The following is an 18,671-nucleotide window of genomic DNA, read 5'->3' on the forward strand; positions in this document are numbered from 1 at the left end:
TTTTAATATAACTATGAATAAATAAAACATTATATCAGGTCTTGGTAGACAACAGCAATGAATATGTAGTGAATACTTTCACATAAGTTTTGGAGCCATGAATAACACAAAGAATATTCTTACCTCTTTACTGATATGACAATCACTTCATAGATTAATCGAGATAAAGATAAAAATATATAAGAAAATTGTCAAACTAGACAATTCTGTTGCAAAAGCCGCATTATTTTTCTCATACATAATTAATTTCTTATATATAATTTATACCATTACGCTTCATAAGTATGAATGATACAGATTCAGAGAAAACGGGAGAAGATAGTGTTCAGATTCTGTTAAAAAATGAATATGTTAGTGAAGAATCTTCTATAGAGGTTTCTATGAGTGGCTGGTCTTCCCTAATCATAGCTGAGTATCATGAAAACAGTAAACGCAGACTCAACAAAGAAGGATTATACGATCCAGGCGAAGGTGAACTTTGTGAGGTTTACATACCATGTTCAAACAGTTCGGTTTTGCGTCATGTGTATTACAACTACCCAGCTATCCTCGACCCGGGTATAAAATCTGCTTTGTTAGATCCACAGACAGTAATTACCCTAGGGGATGACGGGCAAGAACTATACCTAGCGTTGTGTGAAGAAGCACAAACACATCCAATAAGGTCTTTCCACGCATCTTTACTAAAAGAGAAGGTTGATTTGAAATACTACGGAATATATTCAAAAGCTTTTCGGCCTATAGCACTGGCGTTAAGTAGAAACAGGCATGTTAGAGTTCTAGATCTGACAGGAAATTTTATCTGTCTAGATGGATGTTTCCATCTGGGCGAGATGCTTCAAAACAATGATACTTTAATCGAGATGAATTTAAGTGGATGTAAAATTGGAGCTCAAGGTGCAAAGCGTCTGTTTAAGTTTCTGAAATTCAATCGTTCACTCACTAAGCTGAATCTTTCAGGAAATGAGTTAGGAGACACAGGGGTCCAGTACTTAGCTGTAGCAATCATCAAAGGAGCAACTGTAGTGGATTGGGACCTAAGTAAAAATAAACTGACATCCAAAGCAGTGCTACATCTAGCTGAAGCTCTTGAAGTGAAAAACAAATTTACTCATTTAAATTTATCCTATAACAACATTTTTTCACCAAGGGCCTTATTAATTCTCTGCACTCATTTGTCTGATAACGAAGACTTCCAGGAGCTGGATTTGTCTTGGAATGCATTACAAGGCAATCGCGTAGGGCTCGCTATACGGATTCTATTTTTAAATAAAAACGTTCGAAGTGTTAATTTAAGTAACAATAAACTTGAAGGAGTCGCCATAACCGACATTGCTTACAATATATCAAAAGCAGTTCGACTTGAAACTCTAAACTTGTCTTATAACCCTTTAACTCCACTGGACGCCATGAAATTACTTCGGAAATTAACAGTTCGTAGTGTTAGGCTCCAAAAACTTTTACTTGACGAGGTTATAGTCGACTCAGATTTCATAGAAACTAGAAAAAAAATATTAAGAAAAAAAAGTCGCATGAATACTGTTATTACTCATGGTTATGTCAGAGACCGATTTGTTCCTAAACAGCTTGATGTCAGGGAATTGGTGTTGAAGAGAGCTGTTGCTATCGGCAATGCACCCAAGAAAATAAAGAACAGAGTTGATGTGGCATTGTGTTTATTGGAATTGCACAAAATTAATCCTGCGCCAATAACGACCAAAGAATTCTGCCAGGCTATGGCAATTCGAGGTGTCCATATTGATGAAAACCTATCTAGCGAGATGAGTGTAAGCTTTCCTGGGCCAAGGAAAGCAAAAGTTGAAAGTATTGATTTAGCTGCTATTGTTGAATATGTGAAGCGTTTGTGGCCAGACAAGGAGTTACCACCAACCCCCCCTCCGGAGCCTGAACCCGAACCAATACCCGCACCAAAACCTAAAAAGAAGAAGAAATAATGCGGAACCATTTATACGTAGTTTTAATTTAGGGATTTTAGCTTATATACCTACGTTTAGTGATTAATTTTATTCTTAGTAGAGTACTTTTAGATTATAATATAAATATTTTAGATTATATAAATGTATTTCGGACTTGTGTAAGTAACGATTAAACATAAGATTTTGAATGGTGTTTCTTTTAATTTCTGTTCTACAATAATATAAATGGGTGATTTACATCGTGGATATGAAGTGGCGCGTGATTTGTGTGCATTGTGGCACGTCATGGGACTTATGCCAATGAGATCACATAGCTGTGACGGTATCTTATGGGTAACAATTGTGATTTGCATAGCAATAAGTGGCCTCGTATTAACTGTTATATAGATCACGCTTCTCAGAATCGTGATCCTTGTGTTGAGTAATCTCACTTGTAATTACATAATAGATGTTATTTATAATAATTATCTGGCATTATGATTACTTTTGCTCTAAGAAAAACTTTTGAAAAAACATTTAATAGATTTATAATCTGTATCCAAAACACAGTAAATTATGAACTTATAAGTAACCTTTTATGATTAAAATTACAAATTACAGCGCTGGATGGTGGAGCCGCGCTCACGCCGGCGGCGGCTCAGGCGCACGGTAGCGTGCGTCACGCAACCTGGACTTGTCCGCTTTATTATTATTTATTGCTTTCAAATAATCTCCGAGTAGATAATACTATACAAAATGCCGCTGTACAGCATTCCTGTCGTAATGTCCAATACTGAGTGAGATGTTAAATGATTCGTGGTGAAGGTCTCATATTGTGATGTCTGCTAATAGATCTTATCTCTAAGGGTTGTCCACGGATATAGCTCTGTACCCTTTTGTCCCTTTTTGGGTGGGATGTCTCCATATTCCTTAAATGGGTTATAATGTGCATGTTTGGGATTATCCTGGATAAGATCTGGCGAGACTGGAATAAATGGGGAACACCCATAAAGTATTTTTTTGGGTAGTCCAGTAGTGGCGTCTTCTAAAATTACGTGTCCTTCTTTTTTGATAAAAATGTTTTTTACTAAATTAGTACACTCATCTAATTAGATGATACATCGTCTATTTAGGCTAAAGAAAGAACTTCCTTTTTTCCTTTCTATCTTGCTTGGGAACCCTAAGCTGAACATTAAGCTTACGAAAGAAAATTTTCTGCGCCGCAATATCAAAGCCCGTAATCAGAAGCTGAGGAATTCGCACCGACATGCGGAACCCTGATTTAAATCAGCTCGGCTTATGATGCGCTGGAGTCTAGAGCAGTGTTTCCCAAAGTGGGCGATAACGCCCCCTTGTGGGCGCTGCAGATCTCAAGGGGGGCGGTAAGAGACCCAGAAAGAAAATAGGGGCGTTGTGTAGAGGCCTGGGGGGTGATTTGTAATTTTATTTACCTAGGAGGCCTCTTAGACAACGACTTGTGAACATCAACTAATATGAATTACAAGATTGCTCAGACTCGGTTCTATATTTCTCTCCACGTAGTTCATATATCTATCCTATTTTACTGAATATAGAAAAAATAAAAATCATGTCAATGTCAATCGGTCGCTCCGTTTCGTAATTAAAGTAGACACAAACAAACAAATAAAAAGGCAACAGACACACTTTCGCATTTTGATAGTTATTAGTACTCGTAGATATCTATCATGTTTTAACAAGTTTTTGTTAAATAACCCGAATTGTGAATTCCTGTATCAGTCGGCTGGTTCAAGTTGTCCGACCAGGATGGCACGGGCAGAAGAGACAAGTCACTGAGGGTGCCATTCTAATCTGCAAAGCCTAGGTTCACTTCATTATTCAAATTTTAAACAAAACTACAACAGCGCATGCGCAAACAAGGCATGACGTCGAGGCGGCACTGGAGGGGTGCCAGTCCGGCTGTCACCCCTCTCTTTCTCGTTTATTTATGTTTTTTCCCGGTTTACTTAAATTAATTCCTCAAAGTTATAAAAAAAACAGTTTTTTCAACATTTCTGGTTTATTCTGCGCCCTTTGAGTCAGTCAAAAAATTTTGCGCTCGCTGCACTCGCGCCTTTCACTTAACAGTGACTATTTTCTAATTTCTTTAGATATCATTGCGTCACAAAAATAAAAAAAATTGCGCTCGCGGCTTCTTCTCTTTGCAGCGTTTTTTTTCCACACTTGTTGAGGTACTTTTGTGCCCCAAAACTAAACAATTTGCGCGGTTTTTTTTAAACTTGTTTTGGTACTTTACTCTTCCAAAACTCAAAAATTTCGCGCTCGCTACGCTCGCGGCTTTTTCACTTGTGACTGGTTTTTATAAAACATGTTTGGGTTCTATTATGTCCCAAAACTCAAAAATTACGGGCTCGCTTCGCTAGCGCTTCAAAAGTTTGCAGTGATCTGTCTCCGGTTTCTTTATGAGGCAAAAAGCACCATGAATGACCATATTGCACCATATTTTGTCGTTTTTTTGGGGGGTGCTCAATAGGTAGTCCGCCCCGGGTGCCACCCGATGCTACGCCGCCACTGTAAGAGTCAACTTGAGACCTAAGCGCCGCGGTATGTTACCTACCTGCGCTCAGGTTTCAAGTTGCGGGTTATAGTAAAAGTTTCGTTTAGAACTCTCCGTTAATAAACATATATATGTCACAATAATTAATTAATTTAATTTGAAGTTATAGTGGTTTTTAAATAGGTGAAAAAATGGGGGGCGCTAAAAAAAATATTTATTCTCAAAGTGGGCAGTAGACAAAATAAGTTTGGGAACCACTGGTCTAGAGTAATGCACTCTATATTATGTTCATGATAATCCTAGGATATTTGATTGTTATCTTGTACTAAAGTTTAATATTGCAATGTTAATGTTATTATGCGGTGATTGTGGGTGTAATCTCTGGATGTACGGAACCGATTTCGAAAATACTTTTACCAATAGAATGCAATTTGACGCAATTTTCGGGTGTTCTCCCTTTTATGCTCACTTATGTATTCTACCTATCAACTTCCTGGGATAAATAATATCCTTATACACTCCCCTATGTGCTACGAATGTATTTTCTTCTCTCGCTCTTTTCTTTAATGACAATTATCTTATGTTTAATTTTTTTGTTACAGGTAATTTTCGTATTGACATGAGCTGACAGTGAAATACCGCCAAGTAAGCGAGCTAAATATGACTAACACCGAAAGTAAGTCTGTAGTGAGAATTTTAGCACTAAGATCTTCACTATGATGGTGAGAGATCAGAAAGTTTAAAAAATAATGACAAGAATTTATGGAAATGTTTGTCAAGTCACGAAAAAAATAAGACAAAATACCTTGTTAATTTTATTGAATGGTGCTGTTTCTCGGTGTATCCATGCCCGAATAAAATGAATCAGCATAATGTCCTTTCTCAAGCTCTATAAGTTTACAAAATGTGTATACCAAACATCAAAATTGGTTAGTAGTTTCAACGTCTAAGCGCGACGATATTAATAATATTAGTAAGGATTGTTTGAAAATGTAACATCACTGATCTCCTTAAGAAGTTTTTTTTTTCTAACCCTCCCATTCACAGTTTCTAATTAAAACTATTAATAAGATAAAAAGTTACCGCCCCTAATCACTAGCTTATCATCTTCCAATGAATATTGATGAAACTTAAGTACTTGTAGAGATTTCCCTTTTCCAAGATTAATACGCCTTCCGCCACATCCTAGGAGTTAATTAAGTTTTTAATTAAACATGTTAATCGATACTGTTTTAAGTTTATCTGATAGTCATTTATAATGTTAGTAGTAATAAAAATTTTGTTTGTATCTTATTCATTTCAACCAAACTTTTCGTTGATTATGACTCATCATCCTCCTGCCCTTATTGTTGATTACGACTATGATCATCATTTATCCAAGTTTCTATGGGACATTTTAGAATACCCTGGACACTGCAGACTCGGCCAACGGTTGACCCGGAGGCTGTCAATTGTTTTTTTAAGCAAATTCCAATCAATGGTTTTACTCATTCCGATACCGGCTAAATACCTGATCTTTGTAATATGCGCACTACCATTCATCTTCATAATGATTTATAAGCCCAAACAAACTATCGGCCGACTGAAAGTCTGCAGTATGCCAGCTTCTAAACTTAATTCACGTGCTGGCCACATCATAAAAGCTCATGCGCAATGAATATCACCGAACATTGGCTGCGCGAGCGCATCTGTTGCGGTTTTGCTATAAATTGAAAGTGACGCGTCAATTTTTACGCCTATTATATTATTACCCACGAACTGTATCGGCAGTTTGTCCATTTGGCTTAGGGTTGTCCATCATTTAATAAAGTAGATAAAAATATATCTTCCTTGGAAGGAACACATGTCTGTCTTATATTAGCCAAAGTAACAAAAAGATTGTAATTGGTCCAGCAGGTATTTGAGTTTATTTATAACGTACGTATTTTTTTTCGTCTTTATAATAATAAGTTAGGCTCTAAACTTCAGGGTATCATCAGGTTGTCCGGGTAATAGGATGAGATAAGCAGTCCCTCCATGTAAAACATTGATAATCTGCTGTGTCTTTCCTAGGACTGGAAGCTGCCCCAACATAGTTTGGGAAAAGGCTTGGCCACGATCATCATCTATCTAGCAGGGTTACCCACTGATGTCATCTTCAGTCAGCTTAACTTAGCTCAACACTATTCCTAATATAAACGATGTAATTCATAACTTAGTATGCAACGATCACTTTCATCTTACTTGGCAACCCTAACAACAGTGTGAAGTATAGTGTCAGTAGAAAGTATTTGAAGTGGCGACCGTGGCCGAATACTTAATACTCGGCCATTTCTTTTCTTACCGAATTGCGTTTACACTTTTACTTTTAATGTTACCATCACGCCTACACGCCTGGGGGCTAGATAGAGCAGTTATGTCGTTTATAAAATTATAACCTGCAGATATAGATTGGCGGTCAAAATTGTCGTGTAGTGTAATTTTTGGGTAAATCTAGGGCGTCGATTTTTGGAATTAGATTGGCAATTTTTATATGTGATCTAGAAAGAATGTTACTTGTCAGATCACGGTAAATAGAAGAGTATGGAAGAAGTGAATATGTTACGTATAAGAGCAGGAGGATGATGATGATTAATTCTCTTGTTTCTTAAGCATACACCTAAGAGTGACACAGTAAAATACTTACTGCCGGTGTTAAAACTTCCTCCTTTTAACACATTAAAATTCTGATCACAAATCTATAAATCACATAACACGACGAAAACGTTCGGATATTTATTTGTTTACTAGTGACATAACTTGCGCCCCAAAAACTCATTACATGATCCGCCATTGTTACGGAGCCAAAGTAATCACCCATAACCCCATATAGGTTGAAAAGTAGCCCATAACCAGCCCATCTTTGATCTCTTCCGCATGAATAATTCAAAAAAAGAACTTAACCCGAAAATGCCCGAAGCGTTTTCGTAAATTGCGCCGGCGCATCATTGGGTCGCGTCGCGTCGCCATAAAATTTTCATCGGATAAGAAATTGAATTTACTCATGAAAGTCGTAAAATTTTAAACGTAGCATTTTTATGTTGATTTATTTATATTATGGTTGAATTTTTGGTGTATCGCGAAGGGCACTTTCCTTTTCAGTGTGTAAAAGGTAATAAGGTGTATCGATCAAGTTTTTTTTTTCTTAAATTAAATTCGTAATGTGACCGGATTTTAATTGGTCAGTGACCCAAAAATGCGCCAAAAATACATTTTCGGAGAATTCTTAAATTTACACTTACTTATGCTACTGAGCGTGCATCACTTAACATTTCATTATCATCTTCCATATATAATAAGATTTCCATATTTATATCACTCAGCAACATTTTCGCTCGCATTTGTATGTAACTTTAAACTTAGTTTGAAAAGCTTATTATTTAACTGGCAGTAAGTTATAAAGTTAACTCTCACATTACAGAGTTACATTCTCTTCAGAAACGTTTTCTCAAAAGCGCTTACAGACGTGAGCTGGTACACGCATGCGCCGTACGAAAGGGAAATGCTCACGCGCATACTAAACGCCAAGCTATTCAAGTTTGTTGTTATTAGTTACTAGTTATTTCCAGGAGATTCACTTGCCAACTATTACTTTAGGAATCCGCATAAAAATATGTACCTACTTAAATGTAAAATTTAGGAATATTTTCATAATCAATGAACAGCGTATTAAAAGGATCTATCGAAAGAGCAAAACAAATTGTTTACTGCATCATTATTCATTAGTTGTGAAGAAACACACAGATGTATAGTTGTGGCGCACCCGCAGCGATTTTGGTGTATTTTTTTTTATTTACTTTAGTAAAATTTATTTTAGTAATTGCATATACCTGTCTATATGTCCTATGGAGCTCTGGAAAGACTAGTAATGGTACAAAAAGTGAGCCTATTATGGACTAAGACAGCATTTCTTCTCATTTGCAATTTTGAAATTAAAATATTACCTCTTCAAAAATAAAAGCCGGAACTTTCAAGCTCACGATACCCGCCCGTATGTTTACACAAAATCTGGGACACCTGTCTTAAGTGGCCAGTTGACCCGAGACCCACATCGCTGCTCATACCAATTATATTAATTCTTGCTATATTACTTATAGAGCTTGTTATGTATGTTCAGTGTTTGTAATGTAAATGAGGTGGTCATATATTGTGGTAATTCTGATTGGTTTGAAGGAATAAGTAGTTACTAAGTTTTGAGCCTTTCGATGGATTAATATCCAATGAATGACATATTTATGGCTAAGTTTCCGTTCGTATAAAAAGTGGCCTTTCTCATTGCGCTAATACCGAAAACATTTTTTCTAACTGGATTAGCGCGGTCAATCAAAGTGAGATCTAACTTGATTGAAAAAAGAAGCTGATGGGTTGAAAATCTCCTCCTTTTTGGGAATTCGGTGAATAAATCAGTATATTTACACTTTTACGCACCTATGTAAGGATTTCTTAAAACATGTTGTTTATCCATCTTAAATACAGATAAATAAAATATCTATAAACACAAATGTTCCCTTTCTGATATAACTCTAGGTTTAACAGAATTTAAAAGACGCATAGCTACCAGTCACATAGTTGCACTAGTATTTCACGGACAATGACAGGTGGCAATGCTTGTCCTTACTTAGAAACACATGCTGTACATTTTGTTATTAACAGCTGCTGTATCGGGATATATTTTATACTTGGTGTGTTCTATCATTGTGTCTGTAAAGTTGTATTGAGAGAAAAAGTATGGACCAAACATGTGGGGCATGCATATATATATATATCTAAAGCCCGTTTAGACATGTACCAGCTATATTAAATAAACATATAATAAGTATAGACTTCTTTCGCGATTAAAAGGCAATTATAACTGACTGTTACAGTGACTGTTACATTAATTACTGGTACATTATGACATAAGTAATGAATTTTAATAGATTTTTTGTGGAATCGAAGCAGTTAAAATTGAAAATGGTATTGGTATAACCGATTTTAACCGGTCCTGTTCGATTCATAGGACTTTATTCATTTCAAAGATTCCCAGTAAAAGGCAAAGGCGTGAAAACAATTTAAAAGTAGGTGGTCTGTACAATCCCGCATTCTCCGAACAGTCCTATAACCCATGGACTTTAATACTTTTTGAACCGTGGTAACATTCTCACGGGTGAACAATACATATGATATCAATACATCGACTCAATCGGAGCTAATAAATTGAGATATTTTTCTTTGTACGCCATCGATCACTTGGGCAATTTGCAATTACTGCCCGCTATGGACCGCGGTGGTACTAGTTAGTGTTGACGCTCACGGTTCAACAGATTCTACAATGTTGGACGTGCATTTTGTAGCGGAGATAACTCTCTATTATGTATTGTTAATCATCATAGCAATTTTATTTGGTGTCGGATCAGCCGTCATGCAACAAGTAATATTCTTTCTAACCATATTCTTAATCCGATTATTAATATGTTACCTCTGTTAAAGTCTTGATAAATAAATAAATAGTTAGCTAAAATATGTTTTTTTTTATCGTAGAAAAAAATTGCTTGACATTAGTGTCACATAAGTAAAAGTTATCATGTATCGTTGAAAATTGTCACGTTATTTCTCAAAGTCTTGAAATAATAATAACAAGTCAGGCTTTTAATTAGGCAACAATCAATGCTTCACATTACGAAGTTGAAATATTAGCAATATATTGTAGACAAAAATAAATGTCGGTTCATGGTCCCCAACACTATTCTCAGACTGGTCGGCGTTCGCGCAGAAATATTACCGACACGGCAAGAATATGATTAGTGTATTGTGTTCCTGCTTATTTATTTACAAAGTACTTCGTGAAGGATTGGCTGTGCTAACTGACGTTTGTTTTTCTAGATATCGTTAGAGAAATATGGCTGGGAGAGGATATATTGACGGTGCTTGATTTATTCTAATAGAATTTCGTTTGGAACTTTAGTTATGGGTTCAGGATGGTGGAGTTTATTTTATGTTTGTGTGTACGGATTATGTGAGTTTTTGTAGTTCCTAGTAATGAATGTTAGAGTACCCAAACTATCGACCGGCTAAAAGTTTGCAGTGTTCTTAATTTTAGCACGAGCTCTAAATTTCGATATAGTTATGCTTGATTATTGATCATCAGCAAGTTTCTTCATCCCCGTATTGTTACAAAATAATGTCATTGTCTCAAAGGTTCTTAGTTAAACCATAGTTGACACCCACACACTTAAATACTTAGTAAACATTGCCATTTGAAATAAATTCCGCAAATACCCAATTAATATTAACATTTGAGTTTCTACAAATGTTAACTCTTTGAAATGTAGAATTAACGTGTATACTTAAGTTAGCTAAACTTAAAACTAAATACCATAAAAACCTACTTTTTTATTTTTCCAAACAAACCAATTAGACTCCGAACCTTATCGAATTTGGTTGAAACTTTTGACAACTTTCGAAATTATTATTTCCATGAAATCAAATATTACATTGTGCAATTTTGGCAGTGACCTTAAAAGTAGGCTTTAACCTGTATAGTGGGGTCAGAGTTAATTTAGAATTAGAAATATAATACAAGTAATATAAGACGAGTTAAGATTTTTTACTAAATCCTTAGGCTAAACCATAAAATCCTAAATATAACGGTATATAAAAATAATCTGTAAGCCAGAGATCTCCCCATTACGCCGGCAGTTGATTGCGTATCGCGACGATTAGGTGCGCGCGCGCACGACACAAAGGCACCGCCGCGCGCGCCGAACGCGGAACCTAATCCCGGATTAGGCCGGGATCATTTCAAGTTTCCCGGGACACGTCCATCCCACGGGACCCTGTTCCGGGGTAATCTTGGTTATTGAAAGCAATCTTATTTTATAGAGTTTTCTTGAATATATGTAATGCTTTGAGATTTTTATTGGGTGCGTTTAGTCGAAACGTTTTTGATTTTCATAAGTAGAAGCTCGTAATTTCGTTGGAAGACTATTAGCTTCCGCACGCAGTTTAGCCCGCGTCTTGTGTATCGTGCATTGGTGATAAAATATCGTGTCTATAGATGTGTGATAAGAGATATTATGGAACCTACCCATACATCTTCATACACTAACTTTAGTCTTTATTATATTAGAACAGATCGGCAGAATATTTGTAGTTATGTAAGGCCTTAATTATTATTTCTTATTTTTTTACATCTTAACAATAACGAAGACTTCAAGCCACTTAGTTAACGGTCAGTAACAATAACAATTAACAGCTTTCCTATTAATAACCTATTCCGTTTAATTGAACTTTACAGTTCCACTTTATAGAATAACGTAATATCTTCCTCAAATTTTGCAATCACCATCAAATTTTTAGAACAACGATTAATAGTTAAATGGCGGATTCCAATTTTTTATTGCTTACCTAATCACGTTAGTGGTATCTTTATCTACCTGTAGGTACCAGTATCTCTACTCCCTTTTTTATGGAAAATTTTCAAATGACCACTCCCGCTGGGGGTTAGCAGCGTGAGGCAGTGTCAGACTCTCTGACTAAAACCCACCATGTTCCTTCTTAAGCTCTTTATGTACCAGGGCCAGGGTAATTCTTTCGAACAACCCCGCAGCCGTATTTCTGCACCCTTCAAAAAAGGTTAATATTCTAAAAAGAAAAAAAAAATTGGTCGCGTCATCTGAAGAGTAATTCATCAAAAAATGTCTTATCCAAACAGTCAGATAAAAGTCTAACCCGAGGTCAAATATTGATTCAGCACAAACAATTAAGGTTGAACAATGTTGGCATTGCTGTATACGGGCCGCCATTAAATTTAATTACCGCTGCGCGCGAGTTTCGGATGCGCGGCGGCTTGCGCAAGCGCAGGTGCGCGTAAAATGTCAGGTGGCGCTCGTGCGCGTAACATACACTGTTGCCTTTAGTACGGCAGGTCGATATGCCCTTAAATATCAGGCTTGTGGGAAAAAACAGTATCTTGAGTGAGTAATGTTATTGGTCCTTCGATGCACGGTGATGGGACTTACGGGGCAAGGACCAGATACAATTTATTGGTATTAATATTGTCTGTACGTGTGTTGGTATGTCTGGAATAACTTTTAAATGCAGCTTTCTTTCTTGAAACGTTACCATGTAGTTAAGGTTGCTTATGGAATTTTGAGTGATACGTGGAAATAGATGGAAGAAAAGCTAGCACTTTATGGATCCCAAGTATTCTAGGCTTAATATACGTAACGTAACACAAAATGGACCACATTTAATTTATGATGAATCACATTTAATTACTTCAAAAACTTGCAGCATACAAGAGACGAGCATACAAGAGACGAGCATACAAGAGTTTCCTCATACCAAATATTACATAACACACATCTGAACATATAGGTTGTAACTTATATTTTTTTACTCTTTATCCTCTAAAGAACAAAATCTTGAGAACTCTTAGACACTCACCGCTCGAGGCATATGGCATATGAAGAATTGACGTGAGGGGTTAAAAGATCACGACTGTGTAAAAGGATTTATGTAAGTATTCCAATCAGGCGTTATATTAGTCTTGACGTGAGGTTGATTGAACAACGGATCCTTGGCGCCGGGTCTTCTTGCCTTCTAATTAGGAGAAGAGTTATTGTGTGAGGTAATTGTGACATAATACCTTTTCTTATTGTGTAAACTGCTGTATACCGATAGATAAGGTGAGGTTGATATACTGCCATTAAACATGCAAGAAAGGACTGCAATATTGCTTAGAATGTCCTGGGATGATCTCCTTAGGAGACTTTAATTACACAATTCACAATACTGGTGATTCCTAAGCCCAAAAGTTTAGAGCTGTCCTACTGTTAATCAGTATATTACCAAAAAATCCTACTTATATTATAAATGTGAAAGTTTGTGAGAATGTATGGATGTATGTTTGTTATTCAATCACGCAAAAACGGCTGGACCGATTTGATTGAAATTTGGTATGTAGATAGGTGATACCCTGGATTAACACATAGGCTACTTTTTATCAACACACCACGCGGGCGAAGCCGCTGGCGGAAGCTAGTACTACATACTTTTCTTTTCCTAAAAAGTTATACGACGCTTTCGTACCAAAAGATCAGTCAATCAAAGACTACGGTCTTAAGCGCGCATGTCGCAACAAAAATTGCACACAAAGAATTCCAAACATTCCAATAGCACTCGCAATATTCACTAGTCAAAAAATTCTCAAAACAATAGATCCAGTTGAAATTCAACTATGACATGATAATGGTTTGCTGTATCGAACTGGTAACCGCGCGTAACGCCGACCGGCAGATTCCCACGGCGCCGAAGGTCGGCCACGATTCAATAGTTGCGAAATATAATCATTCAAACAGATATACAAAATGTTTGCTTTGTTCGTATATGTTTTATTTAATGTTGTTGAGTTATGACGGGAATTTAAAGAATATAAATCCTCAGTAGATAATCACACTAATATTGTGAAGGTGAAAAGTGAGTGTGTATGTTTGTTACCTCTTCACATGGAAACGGCTTAACGGATTTTGATGAAATTTAGCAGTAGTACAGCTTATGTATTAGAATAACGTATGGGGTACTTTTTATCCGGGTGCTAAAAGTAGTTCCCTCGGGACGCGAGTGAAACCGCAGTCGCAAGGTGGTACAAAATTACTTTCGGGTGTTTCGTAGATTTTCAAGTTAGAGAGAAGTGGCAAAATATTCATTTTTGTACTAATAACATTGAGAATGATTATGCAAATATAATTCGCAATATTATTAACATAAATTGTCTTTATTAAGTGTTTGTTGAGATAGGTCCAGTCGATTGCGACTGATTTATCTCTCATCTATCAAGGCTTCATTATCTTTGAGTGGTATAGGTTATGTTTATGGTAAGCAGAAAATTAATTAGGTAATATAGCTCGCGCCAAACTTTTTGGCGGCTCGTAATATTGGACGAGGCGCTGCCTGGCAACCACTTTAAGGTATAGGTAAGCGAGCTAGTAATAATGGTAATGGCGTCCACGGCCGATTTTGGCCACGGCGGCTGTTCTCATTTAAGGAGATCAGCCAGCTGCGCAGGACATATTATAGTGCACGAGTATTTGCGCAGACACAGGAGCACACTCTATTTTTTCACTCTCATAACGCGATGGGACGGCAATCCGACACGACCGGGAATCGAACCAGAGACCTCGAGCATAGAAGCCACGCTTGCAACCTCTAGACCAACGAGGCAGTAAGCGAGCTAGGAAATTAGTTGCGAGGTGACATTAAGTTCGGTGTAAAGTACGCAGTTTCGAATACACATCTTTTAATTTTGTATCTACCAAACTGCTTTAGCGAATTCTTGCTCAGTAACAAGATTAAAGCCAGTGTTCTTATTCTTATTAACATCTTTACACCTGTCATATTATAAAATAACTTGTAATACGCGTCACACTATTGAAAACTGTCAATCGACTCTATAAATAAACTTCGCAATATGTTCCACATTGACAGGTGTTTATCGATCTTTTTATATAACTTTATTGATTACTTTTTTCTTTCTCTTTATCTTTGCTCCCTTGAACTTTTGTAAATATTTTTACACTATCTTTTCTTGTTGTTTCACCCGCGTCCCATGGGAACTACTGCCCGTACCTGGACAAAATATGCCTATGTTACTCGGGAAGAGTGAAGGTTTCCAAAATTAGGTACTGTATTTTTCAAATCGGCATTTAATTATATTAGTTTTTACATGACGTGCTTTTTTTGTGCCAGCTGTGTATTTCTATAAACCTTAACCTTAGTAACCTTACCATTTTTTAAGCATTCGAAGACACAAAGTTTTATGAACTTCAGTGCAGTAGTTTTACGCTTGACGGTCACACAAACAAACAGACAAAAAAATATATCCTATTTAAGACACCTATACATACACCTGTTATCCTGTATACATACTATTCCTTATGTGCGAAGATATTCATATACAGTATAGTATCGATATTTCCAAGAAGTCTTCATTGTCTAGCTGGCGTGCGCCCGCGCAGCCTCGAAACAATCATTAGTCGGTTTCATGAGAATAGTTTAAATGTGTTTAAGCACTTGTCGATGTGGGTGGAGATCACGCTTTTCCTAAGAAGGCTTTAACTTATTTGAAACGATGCCTTCCGAGGTATTCCGAAGTTTCCCGACTTATGCAACTTTATATTGTGTTTCAAAAGTAGGTATATTAGTATAGCTTGGATTTGTAGATAGGTGTTTGTCACACTAACACTAAAGCTACAAGATTTTCGATGAAACTATCAGAATAACATACTTACCTGAAGACTACTTCTAACCGGGTGCGGGAAGTAAGTAGCTCCCCCGGGACTCAAAATCGCAGGGTTTAGCTATTAGGTATAGCATTCATCATCCTCCGAGCCTTTTTCCCAACTATGTTGGGGTCGGCTTCTAGTCTAACCGGATGTAGCCGTGCGAGTACCAGTGCTTTACACGGAGCGGCTGCATTATCTGACACCTCAACCCAGTTACCCGGGCAACCCAATACCCCTTGGTTAGACTGGTGTCAGACTTACTGGCTTCTGACTACCCTTAACGACTGCCAAGGATGTTCAGTGATAGCATAGTAGTATAGGCATTGCATTAAGTTCTGCAAAAATATATCCAGAAGCAAAAAGTAGCAGAAAACCATCATCCCATCGTGTCGCATCTCACCTTTAATCATGCAGCTACCACGCATGCGCGGTACAGCAATCACTGACGCTGCATAGCTATTTGTAGGGGTCACTGACCTGATCTCCGAGTTGTGGGTATAGTTACACATATCTATTATTTACTGATTTACCTGTGTTGTAGGAAATAAGTAGAATTTTTCAACATATACTTAGTTAAAATATTTTTAAAGGTTTACGTTTTCGTAGTGATTTTCGTAGTGATCCAAAGTTACGTATATACAAAACGCAAACGAAATAATCATGAACAATTAATAACGAAGCGAAACACTTTCCTCCTACATAAAAATATAAATATTTATTAACAAGGAAAGTACCAGATTACTTCCAAAAATTCTAACTTTTACGATCCAAAGACTCCCACGCAAATTCGAAGAAGCGACATTTAAAATTATGCCCACACTTAAAACAGAAGATTGTGTCTCAATTTAAATAATTATGCAACTACTTACTACTTAAATTAACGTGAAATATGAGAACTGACATGTTACTACACAATTCTTACTTACTTACACACGATTAAATTATGTAACTGCTACTTCAAAAGCGTGCCGCTATTTTACCTAATACTCAACTCATGATTACGGCCGTTCCCAATATTCTATATAGTTGATTTGTTCACTAAGTTTTCTAAGTTTGTATGTACTTACTTTCTAAGTATATCTAAGACACCAATCACTGTGTGTCGGATGGCACGTTAAACTGTAGGTCCCAGCTGTCATTGAACATCCTTGACAGTCGTACGGGTAGTCAGAAGCCAGTAAGCCTGACACCAGTCTAACCAAGGGGTATTGGGTTGCCCGGGTAACTGGGTTGAGGAGGTCAGATAGGCAGTCGCTTCTTGTAAAGCACTGGTACTCAGTTGAATCCGGTTAGACTGGAAGCCGACTCCAACATAGTTGGGAAAATGCTCGGAGGATGAGTTGATTTGTTCACTAGAGGTAGAATACACTCTTCCTGAGTAACATAGACCATATTTTATCCCGGTCCGGGCAGTAGTTCCCACGGGACGCGGGTTTTACGAAAACGGCTAGTTCGTAGATAGAATATCAATTGATTATTCAATCCAATTTCTGTAAAACTCATAATTTCAATATAAACACTCCATTTATGTTGAATACCGCGAAATGGTTATTATAATTCAATTGATACAGCACTCATTAAAAATTACACACTCCATCTAGAGGCTGCTCAATATACATCAACTTAATTTCAATTTGGATACGCTTGTAAAAGAAAACTATAACCTCCTCAGCTATTTACGGGAATAAAATTAAGATTTTTTCTTATCTTTTTTAATTATTCTGTAGTTTATTTGTATAATTTTATTCAACGGTGAAGACAATTATAGTAATTAAAATATTTATTGCAATCTTTCGAGCACATTGAACCTCTTGGATTTCGGTATTTTTGGCAGAGTGGCTTATAAAAAAAGATATGCAAAAGAATTTCATAGATTTATTTCGATTTACACTATATCTATCTAGATTAAAGCACCATAACTGAAGACTATTTATTTGAGCGTTCTAATTAATCAAGCAATCAGTCCAATTTTTCTAACACACTCCATTAAGACATTCATTAGCTGCATTACTCAACTCATATCTTAAATATCAATTACTTTACATTTTTCCAGCATTTTTATTACCACCATTAACACATTTGATTACTTCAAAGTGTGTAATATTTATTCTAACTATAATTTAGTTCAGACAGGACCGTAGACTCTGGTAAAATTATTTTTTATACGTATGGTGCGGTTTGAGCGATGGAAGATCAAGTTCCTACTCCGTACTTAGTTTTTTTGGTCCTTCGGTACTTGCGGTTGGCGAAGGAAGTTTCGTATTCTGCCAGGATAATGTTGCCGTACTTGGAGTGATGATATCGATTTTATTAATAATAAAAAATCAACAGTATTAATATTTCTTGATTAAAACTTTGAAAAAAATTAAATGAAGTAATACAATTATAAAACCGATAAAAAATTTTTTCGAGTTATTTCGAGTACCAATAATTACTGTCTTTCGGCTAATTATTGACCCTTCATGAAGTCATCAAATTTTGCCATAACGATAACTGCAAATTGAAAATTGAACGATTAAAACCATAAGTCCTTAATGGGCCTTGCAACCTTTTTGCAGTACCTACGTATTTTCTTAATCCTGGCAACACTGATCTCAGGCTTTTAACGTAGATACAAGTTTACAGGATCTGTGGTTTTTGGTATACATTACAGTTCCCATGTCGTTAGTGATCGTTTTTAATTTTTATTTTTACCCTCTGCAAGTAAGAATCACACGGTTTTTGTACTGAAGAATAACATGGGCCAGTTTTTTCTTTCTTAGAATTACCTCTGTTGTTTTTAGGATCAATCCCACGCTTAAATGTTAAGTTGTCTGGTGATACCTTGAATTACCTAATATTTGCCAAATATCTTTTGGATTGATTAAATATATTTTTGAGTTGTTAGTTTTGTTTTTCATTCCATCGTTATTTTATGTCGATTTGGCTGTCACTGCC

At 36.5% G+C, this 18,671-nt stretch overlaps 1 protein-coding gene across 6 annotated transcripts in view; it reads left to right on the forward strand.

Moving 5' to 3' along the window:
• LOC124631198 (protein outspread) overlaps nt 1–18,671 on the forward strand; it is a 262,107-nt gene that overhangs the window by 161,804 nt on the left and 81,632 nt on the right. The gene's annotated exons all lie outside the window — the stretch shown is intronic.

This window comes from Helicoverpa zea, chromosome 6, assembly GCF_022581195.2.
Source record: "Helicoverpa zea isolate HzStark_Cry1AcR chromosome 6, ilHelZeax1.1, whole genome shotgun sequence".
NCBI lineage: Eukaryota > Metazoa > Arthropoda > Insecta > Lepidoptera > Noctuidae > Helicoverpa > Helicoverpa zea.